Source organism: Fukomys damarensis, unplaced genomic scaffold (assembly GCF_012274545.1).
Source record: "Fukomys damarensis isolate Sample0158 unplaced genomic scaffold, DMR_v1.0_HiC HiC_scaffold_18, whole genome shotgun sequence".
NCBI classification, from domain to species: Eukaryota; Metazoa; Chordata; class Mammalia; order Rodentia; family Bathyergidae; genus Fukomys; species Fukomys damarensis.
In genome coordinates this window covers 37,947,201-37,958,169 of record NW_022900930.1, presented here as the reverse complement: position 1 = coordinate 37,958,169, position 10,969 = coordinate 37,947,201, and the positions used below count along the sequence as shown (strand labels likewise).

General features: G+C 40.2%; 1 long non-coding RNA gene across 2 annotated transcripts; it reads right to left on the bottom strand.

Annotated features, from left to right (window-relative positions):
• Nucleotides 1-3,732: 3,732 nt before the first annotated feature.
• LOC104866051 lies at nt 3,733-7,309 on the bottom strand. 2 transcript variants are annotated; one of them, XR_781329.2, is made up of 3 exons: nt 7,227-7,309; nt 6,639-7,001; nt 3,733-4,372 (listed from the first exon to the last, which is right to left on the bottom strand). It is a non-coding gene; the product is annotated as an uncharacterized LOC104866051 (long non-coding RNA). The 2 variants fall into 2 exon arrangements; XR_781328.2 differs by having other exon boundaries at nt 6,871-7,001.
• Between the last annotated feature and the right edge of the window lie 3,660 nt (nt 7,310-10,969).

The following is a 10,969-nucleotide window of genomic DNA, read 5'->3' as shown; positions in this document are numbered from 1 at the left end:
CTTGTCCCCCTGAAATTAGCTGGACACTAAGATAAACATTTCCTGTACAGCTACCTGAATTGCAAAGCAATCTCAAGTGTAAATCACTCACCTTTTGCTTTTCTATTCCTTCCCGTAAGACTCTAAAATACACTACCCTGCCAAGGATTTATGGATTATGCTGTCCATATGGCAATAGCCAAAAATAAATTTGATTTCCTTGTTTGTTCCTTAGTCTTTCATTCTTTCTCCTCCCCACCTCCTTTGACAAAACATAGTCCAGTCTGTGTTACAATAATCTCCAAAAGACGATAAAAGATAATATATAGTTGCCTAGCATGATTACTATTTTTGTAATGGAACAAAAGATCCAAATGCTAAAAGAGGGCCAGGGATTTAGCTCAGTGGTTCCATTGCCTGCCTTGCAAGCACAAGGACCTGAGTTCAACCCCCGGTACCAAAAACAAAACAAAACAAATGCTATGAGAATCTCATTAGGGACCAAAACTCAGTGACTTTGGAACTTTTTTTTTTAAACCCAGTTCCAGATCCTCTCTCCTCTACCCACAATATATTTACTTATGTGTGTGAGGCTGAAATGAAAGCTTCATAAACAGTGCTATAGGTGATGTGTGGAACTAATTCTGTTCTGTTTTGCTTCTTTGTAAGGCTGATGGCAATCTACTAAATAGACTACCTATCTCATTTAGTATGCACAGATTACAAACCCTAAATTCAAACAGTAGGGCAAGCTATAGCCGGGAAGAGCATTTTCCAAACTACCTATCAAACTCCTGGCAGAAACTTTCAGTACTTCACCATTGCCTCCTGAAAAAGGTGAAAATTCTCAAGGTTCTGGGAATTCTCCCATGTAGAAAATTTCCACTTACCCACCAATAATGCTCTCCTCTTCCAAATTCTTTTCTATCTAAAACTTGCTTATTCCTCAAGGATGAATGCATTTCCAATCTTCTTCAGTCACTCTAACCAAAATGAGGACTCATTCTATGTAATTTTCATAGCACATCTTTATAGGACACTAATTTAATGCTTATCTTTACATTTTTCACTAGGTGTTATCTTCGTATGAGTGCAAAGTCACAAAATAATGTGACTCTTATTCCATCATTTCCTACTGAAATTGGACAACCCTTCAGCAACCATACTTTTACTCCATGCTATCTGCAAGAAGGCACTGTGCTAAAACTCAGAGTAGGAATGGAAAGTTAAACAAGCACTAGTCTTACCCTTAGAGTCTTATAAAAGAGATAAAACAGGTAGAAAACTACACAGTAATAACATGTCTGTGTAAAATTTTTCATCTCCATGTGAAACCTTGTCTTCAAAAGCCAAAAGCAGAAGAACAAGCCTGCAAGAGCAGTATTTTAGACAAAATAAGAGAGCACCTAGCATATCACCTAGAATGTAAGCTCCACACTGCAGAAGTTCTGTCTGAGGTTAGTCTCTGTCCTCCCAGAACTCAGAACATGGGGATTCTCCAGAACTCATTACTGCACGAATGCACAAATACCTTCAGCTTATTTCCTTAGGCCGGCTCACTATGTGCACACCAAGCTCCTTAGCACATTCTAGTGTCTTTCCCACTCCGCAGCTCTTCCCACTGATCTGTCTTAATAATATTTATATTACTTTATATTAATCACTAAATCCTAAATCTAAACCTCTGAAACAGATTTTTTTTCATCATTGAGTTGATTGGTAGTTTTTAGGCATACATTACAGTTACATTCATTATTGGGATCTTGTACCTCTACATGACAGGTCTTGATTCTCATTTTTTCCCCTTGTCCCTGCCCTCCCTTCACCCCCTCCACCCTCCCCTATTTACAAAAACTTTGTTTCCATATTTTCATTTTCTCATATTTTTTTCTTTTCCCTTATTTCCTTTCCCCTACCCTTCCCACTTCCCCTATACCTTTAGCCCTTTTCTTCCTATTTCACATTCTCAATTATACCATTTGGATCTTATTTACACTTTTAGCTTTTTACACCAGAGAAACTATTCTGTATTTATACATGTATGTCTGATTTATTTCACTTAAAAGTATGGCCTCAATATGCATCCATTTTCCTATGAATGACTCTAGTTTCTCATTCTTTATGGCTGAATAGTATTCCATTTTATAGAAAACCCACATCTTTATCCAGTATCAACTGATGGGCAATTGGACTGTTTCCAAGTTTTAGCTATTACAAACTGTGCTGCTATAAACATGGGTGTGCATATATCACCGTGATATGATTCTTTTGATTCTTTTGGAAAGATACCCAGCAGAGGGATAGCTGGGTCAAATGGAACCTCTAGTCCTAGTTCTTTGAGGTATCTCCATATTGATTTCCTCAGTGGTTGCACCAGTCTGCACTCCCACCAACGATGGAGAAGGGTTCCTTTCTCCCCACAGGCCCACCAACATTTCTTATTGGTTGATTTCTTGTTAGTAGCCATTCTTTCTGGGGTGAGGTGGAATCTCAGCATTGTTTTCATCTGCATCTCTTGAATGACCAGTGATGTGGGACATTTTTTCATATATTTATTTGCTGCTTTTACTTCTTTCTCTGAGAAATGTCTGTTCATTTCAGATGCCCATTTTTGAATCAGGTCTTTATATTTGGGAGGTCTGATTTTTTTGAGTTATTTATATATTCTAGGTAATAGTCCTTTGTCTGAGGAGCAGCTGGTAAAAATTTTTACCCATACTGTAGGTTGTCTCTTAGCTCTGTTGGTGGTTTCTTTTGCAGTGCAGAAGCTTTTTAATATGATGAGATCCCAGTTGTTGATTCTTTGTGCTAGTTCCCATGCTACTGAGGATTTGTTCATAAAGTCTTTTCCTATGCCAATGTGAGACAGATATTTTTATGATGCCATATCTAAAATCCCAGAATACCCAATGGAATGCTGTTTATAAAACTTCATGCACTATAAATGAGCAGAATTGCCATTCAAGCTAATTTGTGTACAAAGATATTATCTGAGCTATTTATAAACCTCTTTGTTTTTTGTTGTTTGTTTTTGGGGATAGGTCTTGCTATGTAATTCAGGCTAGCCTTGAATTTGGCAATCCTGCCTCAGCCTTCTAAATGCTGGGATTCCAGAAATGCACATGTCCAGCTTACAAACTTCCTTGAAACTTCAGTGACAGGCAGCACAAATTAATTCAAAATAGCCAGGCACGGTAGCACCCGCCTATAACCCCAGCACTGGGAAGCTAAGACATGAGGATCACTGCGAGTTTGAGGCCAGCCTGGGCTACATAGTGAGACCCTCTCTCAAAAACAAAAGCAAACAGGCTAGGGATTTAGCTCAGAGGCACCACGCCTGTCTCACAAGTGCAAAGTCCTGAGTTTGATCTCTGGTACAAAAAAAAAGAAAGAAAAAAGAAGAAATTAATTCAGAATAGCACAAATCAGCATAGAGAAGCATTTCGAGGCAGTACTCAATATATATTTGATCACCCACCTGTAATGTTCAGGTCAGAGATATATTCATGAACTGAAAATGTATTCTGATCTTAGTTAAAGCATCACCAGGATTATGTGATATCCAAGGTATGTGATACCAAGGTATGTCTGCTGAGCAGAAGTTATAGGATGTATCCCAAAGTCAAATGGAGATAGGTTCAGGATTAGGGGTGTAACCCAGTAGGAAAGTGCTCACTTGGCTTGGCTGAGTACCCGAGTTCAACCCCCAATACCACACACACAAAAAAAAAACACAGAGAGATAATTCCCATTTTTAATATCTAGACCACCACTGCTTCCATTTCTTTGAGTTACAAAAAACTGTTTCAGTCCATTTCATTCTTCTTGAGTTTCTAAATGTAGCACTGTAGCGGCAGTATCAATCCAGAAGAGATTAATGCGACAGTCTGCTTGTATCTTTAGAGAACAGCACACAGGGTCCAGTGGAAGCAGCTATTTCCTGCCCGAATTATCTTGTTGTCCACCTGCACGCCGGGTCCTGTCTTTGAAAGCTGTCTGCTCTAATGACTCACAGGAAGTGATAGAGTGGAATTATGAGGATCTTCTTGGTAGGTAATGATCCTTCATCAAAGGTGTGTGCAGCCTCCTGACAAACAGTAGCTGTCCACACTCACTTGCCAGATGCCCCCGTCCAGGACGGGCGTGAGCTGCCATAGGAGCAGCGTGGAGACAGCAGCTACAATGCACAGAGCTGCAGGAGAGAACTGAAGCCACAGGCTGCATCCAACACAGAGTAGGACATGTTCTAAGTCACCCTGGAATTCTTTAGACTTCAGAACTTCATGCCTGTTAAGAATTCATTTAGATGTCTCTGCTGCTTTTGTCCAACAGTTTTGATGTGACCGATAGGCCTAAAATGTTTCCTACCTGGAGAGACCAGGTGGAGGGGTCACTGGAAAATAGCAGTGAGAATATATGTGTGAGAGGAAAGAGGAAAGGTTCAGAATCCCACCCCTGCTGTTTATTCACTTAAGTAAATTACATTCATTTATAAATTAGTAAAGACAATAAATTACCTACACAGAACTGAGAGAGGATAAAATTAAATGGAACAATAGTATGTAAAACACAAAACTACCAGTGTAGCTGGGCACAGCCCTGCACACCTGTGATCTCAGCACTCAGGAGGCTGAAACAGGAGAATTGCCATGAGGCCAACATGAACTACACAGTGAGAGCCTGTCTCAAACAAAACAAAACAAAACAGACAAAACACCCCCACTCGTTGTAAACATTTCTTTATTGTTTTGTTGTTCTTATTCGGATAGTCCGGTTTATGTTGTAATCTGTTATTCACGGGCTGCGGTTGTCTCTGACTCTGTCTTTCTAAGAGCCTGATGTAGTTAGGGTGTCTGCCACCCTGGGTTCAGCTATTTGCTTTTGTCAACCAAATATTCTTTCCTTTTTGGCATTTGTCCTGTACACATTTATTTAACTTGTTTAGAGTTTGTTGAAACAAACTGCATTTCGATGGTGCTTTATAAATTATTTTTGGTTTTGTTTTTGTTGGCTTGTTTTTGTTTTTATTTTTTGCCTTTTGTTTTGTTTGGTATGTGTGTCACCAAACGTCACTTCAGAGTAAATAGTATTTATTGAGTTCTTGCTACCCAACAGTGGTGAACATCGCAGCAGTTCCAAAGAAGAAAAGACACACCCCTGGTTGTGCAAAGATTTGCCAAGTAGCAAAAAGTAAGAATTTGGCTTTTGTTCCAGGTATACTCATAAATTCTAGAATCTGGGTGGTTGCATCTTTAAAACAGTGACAAGGTGAAACAACACTGAAAGAACAGCAGTGTTACACCACGATCACAACTCCGCCCGGCCATCCTTGCAGACGACAAGTTCCCCATAGTGACTCACTACACCTCTGCTCACCGCGCATAGCCGTTAACTGATGGGTTCCCTGCCCTCACCACGGCCTTTTAAATATTCATGAGCCAGAAGCCCTGCACATTCCATTGAACACTTCCAGTTCTGACCTGAGATCCGGAGCCCCGCTGAGCTCTTAGGAGGACAGGTTTTACCCCACTTGTGCCGAATCACATTAGCCTCCCCACTTAACAGCATCCTGACTGTGATGAGCACTGAGCCAGGGGAGAAGCACATTTTTATACACTAATCAGTCTCTGGCGGAAGAGAACTGAAGGATGCACCAAAGCACACCAGCTATCCACTATTAATTCAGACTTTGCTGGCTTCTAAGCAAGATGCAGTTAAAGAAATCTTACCAAGTGTTTATAATCACAATTGTTTCTGGTTAGTGAGATAGTCACTATAATGATTCCATTAATGTCTATTTTTTTAATCAAGAAAATTGGTGGTTTCAAAAATGAAATTGAAAAAAAATGAATTGAGCCTAATTAGCCTATGCATACTTCTGGAAAGAAATAGATCTTTAACTGTTTTGAAGGAAAATGGACATTCATACAGTTAGGAGCATAAGCAGACAGTTTAAAAGTTAAAGGCAAAATATAGAAGGTCACATACAGTGAGCAGACCAACTCTGCGAGAGCAGGGAGGCTCTACTACAGACAGTTCTGATACTGCTGTAAAACTAGAAGCAATATTATAAATGTAGCTTTAGTTCCACCACTATTTTGTAAGCACCAGGCTTCTGCCGTGTGGCAGGAGAAATAAGTGGAGAAAGTGAAAACAGGAAATGATTAGCCCAGCATGGCGGTGCTCAGGGTAAGGCAAGGGGCAGGGGGGTTGGCCTCCCCTCTCAGGGAGACCAGATGACAAGGACAATCCATGGAAGGGGCACAAGCAGCTGAAAGACTGACAGATTCTATCACAGAAGTCAGACCAAGTGGGTGGAAGACGAGAGGGAAGAAGACCAGACGTTATATCAGGACTTCTGACTATCCCAACAAGCAATGGGACAACAGTTAATGATTAAAGCAGGGGAGGGATGTGATTTTATAAATACGTTCAGGTATCCTTGCATAAAGATAGACACAGGCTGGCAATCCACATTTGTTTACTATCGCAACATCCTTTTTGAGAGGAAAAAGTGCCTTCCCACACCAGGGAAAAAATGTAAAATAATATGGAGAATGAATGTTACAAAGAAAATCCAAACAATAAAGGTTTCGCTTGAAAAACAAAAACAAAATCCAAACATCAATGACATTATTTTGAACTGAGAGCTTTTTTACCTTGAAGTTGTGTTTGTAATTTCGTGTGATGGAGCATAAATGTCCTTTGGTACCAGAGAAATTCAGCACTAGGATAAGTGTAACTAAAGCAGCACCATCTGAGAGAATGCAGATGAAGATTGCATTCGTTTCCAGTTCTCCAGTAATTAGAAGCAGGCTCACAGTTTGGTCAGCCCAGGCTATTTCTGTCCTGTGTGGGTGAACTGCTTGGCACACAGAGCTTATACTGTACCTCACAGTCTGGTGGGTGCCAAGGACACAGGCATCAAGGGCTCCAGTTGAACTGTTGGGAGCGACACGCCAAGGTGTCCGGATCCCGAACTGGAAGCCTCTGTATTCACTTCACGGAAGAGAGGAAAATTCCTAATAGCAAAAGACTAAATTGTAATTGCTGGCCAATTAGCAGATTCTCTACTATTATGCCTATTTTTAAGATGAGTTTCTGCAGTTTTTTCAGTTTTAATTGGACACGATGAGCTTTCTGTCTTTATGAACAAAACTGTCCAAAGTGAAGTAAGGCGTGCCCATAAATGTGACTAAGATCATCCCATCTTGTTCTCCAGCCTAAATGAAAGCCAGGGACTTAACTGGAATGAGACAGGGCCACAGCTGGTTACTTCTGCAGACAAGTTTCGAATTTGTCTTACATGAAATCAAAGCAGCCTCTCTATATCAAGACTCCTAACACACCTGTTTAGAGAGATAAGGGAATTAATAAAGTTATACTTTAAAAGGATTATAACCCACTGAATAACAGGTTGCTAAAGGAAAGGATACAGAAAATTTTGAAAGCTGATAATAGGTTAGTTTCTCCATATCTTTCTAGGAAGCGATTGCAACAACCAGCCAGTGAATCCAAGAAAAACAACTTTTCCCTGTTGCTCCCAGGTGTGACCTCTGTGGAACTAATTCCCCACCAGGCACCATGCTGCACCCTGGGGACACCAGAGCTTTGTCCCTTTTCCCAATGACCTGTGAGAAAAGCAAGGAGCTCTACCACTAATCCTTTAATTATATTTCAAATGTGGATCGCTTCTCCACCTTCTCAAAGTCTGGAAATGAAGCAGGGACCTGGGCCAGGTGTGTCCTGCAGAACATGGTACAACAATGCATCTACCAGCGGGAAGCTCGAGTCTCGAATCTCAGAACAGAGAAACTGTGCAAGGATCAGTAGCTCTATAATAAGGAAGAACAGAATGAAAAACTACAAAGGCATCAATAACTGCAGGCAACTTGTTATATATTTCACTCATATAATACTATCTTTGAAATTTCAGAAAATGTGTGCTAAATGCTAAGATTCTAAAAACTAACCAAAATAGACAAACCTAAAACTACAGTAGGATACCACTCCACACCTACTGAAATAACTAAAATTTAAATACACATGTACCAGCTGAACTTGGTGGTGCATGCCTGTAATCCCAGCCTTCTGAGAAGCTGAGGCAGGATGATTCCAAGTTCAAGTCCCACCTGAACAACTTAGTGCCTTGAGACCCTACTTCAAAATAAAAAATTTAAAAGGGGGCAGGGAGGTAGTTCAGTGCAAAGGCCCTGGGTTTGCTCCTCAGTACCAAAAATACTTACATGCAAATTGACAGACATACACACACACATAAACACACACAATCCGAAGAGGCAGAGCAGCTGGAACTTTCATATGCAGTGGGCAGTGAGAATGGTACAGTCACTCTGAAAAGTAGCTTGGAATTCCTTACAAAAGTGAAATGTATCCTCACCATACGACCAAGCAATCTCAGTATTAATATTCACACAAAATGTACACACAAGTGTTTATACCACTATTCATAATGGCTAAAGACTGCAAACCACCCAAATACCTCATAGTAGGTAAACAGATGAACAGAGTAAGGTACATCCATGCAACAGAACAAAAAAGGAACAAATGATGGATGCCTACAACAGTACAAGTGTCTCAGAAAACCCTCACAGTGCAGCTGCCTTACGTGCGTTAGGCTGTCTCTCCCTAGATGTGTACAGCTCTCCCCAGCTCCTCCAGACGCTGCCAGATGCCAGGGTGGAGTTTTTGCCACTTAAGGACACCATGCTAAATGAAAGACACCAGGACACAAAAGATTATAATCCGGATGATTCCATTTGCGTGACAGTCTGGAAAAGAAAAGACTAGAGAGATGAAAAACAGAACAACGGTCGCCAAGCAAAAAGCGTAGGAAGAAAGCTCAAGTACAAAACAGCACAAGAGAATTTTGGTTTCTTTTTCTTTTCTTTCTTTTTGTTTTTGTACCAGGGATTGAACTTGGGACTTTGCGGCAGCACCACTGAGCTAAATCCTCAGCCCTACAAGACAATTTTGGACCAGAGGTTGACGCTGCCTTGGAGCTGATAATGGCTGCTGTCTACATGTTTGTCAAAAGTCATGGACCTAGCCAGACATGATGGTGTACACTGGTAGTCCTGCTACTTCGGGATGCTTAGTAAGGAGAATTACAAGTTCGAGGTCATCCTGGACAATACAGCAAGAGCCCAACTCAAAGTAAATTAAAAAGAGCTGGGGATAGGGCCCCACCATAGAGCCACGTGCCTCACAGACCCAAGGCCCTGGGTTTAATCTTTAGTTTAAAAAAAAAGAATCATGGACGTGACCACCTAAAAGTTCATTTTACCCTATGTAAATTTTAAAAACACTACTTTATCTCTAAAGCAATATAAAATAAATATTATAATTGAGATCTGTAAACTTAAAAAGAATGCTATCTAATTCAGCATTTGATGGTAAAGTTCTGAATTCTCATAGAAGTTTTAAAGAAAGTGACACAGAAATGACAATAAAATATATAAGCAGTACCACAACACTTAACAAGTCCTTTATCTTTGAATAAGTATGGATATCTGTATATACAGGATAATTTTTAAAGACATTATTATAGATTTCTTATAATCATTTCAATTAAATGAATTTATTTAATATCATATATATATTTTTTGTTGTTGTTGTTGTTTGTTTTTTGGTTTTTTTTTTTTTTTGAGACAGGGTCTCACTATGTAGTTGAGACTGACCTGGAACTCACTGTGTAGCCCAGGCTGGTCTTGAACTCACAGCAATCCTCCTGCCTCAGCCTCCCGATGCTGGGATTACAGGCATGCACCACCACACCCGGCTTAATATCTTATTTTTAAAGGTAAAATCTTCTACCAATATGGAAAACAATATGTTTATATTTTGTAGAAAAAAGATAACTTCTTGCTAAAGTAACAGTTTTTACCTATACATTTCACTCCATTTCTTCCCCATGGCTATTTCTACAGAAAAGCCTCAGGAAATGAAAAAGACACATGTCGTTTTTTCTTTCTAACATAAAAGTTTTAAAATTAACTCTAAAAGTACAGCTTTAGTAACCTGGAAATGACAAGGATTCCAGGCATTATTCCCCTCACCAGGGCACAATAAATCCCCTGGCTCACCCTCCCTTCACTGAAAAACAAAATAAGAATGGTGGCCCTAAAAAGTAAAAATTAAAGCAGAGCTAACGATGAAGAAAGTTGGTGACGGGAGCCCAGCTGGGAAATGAGACTAATAGTGCAGAAGTTGCAACAACATGGAGACTTTCTCACCACTCCCCGGGGAGAGGTAAATATATGGCCAGAGGACAAAAGACATTCCAAGCCGACTGCCAAGACCACCCACCCTTCAGTCACAGACCGCACCAGGGCTCACCCTCCGCCCAAACTCCTAAACTAACAGCAGCTTAATTTCTGATTGAGACTGTAGCTGCCATTAGTTCTTGATATTAGAATTTGCCACAAATCTAGATAAAGTGCTTTTAATGCAGAAAAGGCCATTTGATGACCATAAAAAAACTTTTTAAATAAAACAGGACACCCACAAACAGGTGGAATTCCATAACACCATAATAAATTTCATATGAATAGGAATCCAACAATAAGTAGAAGAAGATGGTTTGTTGACTGGGATTTAAGAGAAGACAAAAGACACTGGGAGGGGTAAGGTACACAGATGTATGTGTTGAGATGCAAATAAGAAAAGCTCACCTTGGAAAGTCTGCATGCTAAGTATGCACCTGGGAATCAGAATAAAATCAGTATGGGACATCGCTTGGGGATGCACCAGATGGGTGGGCTCGCTGGGGTGACAGAGAAATAAAGTCCTCTGGGAACCTTTGTGTTTGGACAAGCAGAGATTAGCAGCTATGCCCAAAAGGAAATAATCTGAGCTGTCACCCGCTGCTCCTGAAGGTTTCATTTGTTGGGTTCTTGGTTTTTGTGGATTTTATTTGGCTTGGTTTGATTTGGACTCCCTCAGTAGTACAAATGGGCTTTTTGTAGTTGAC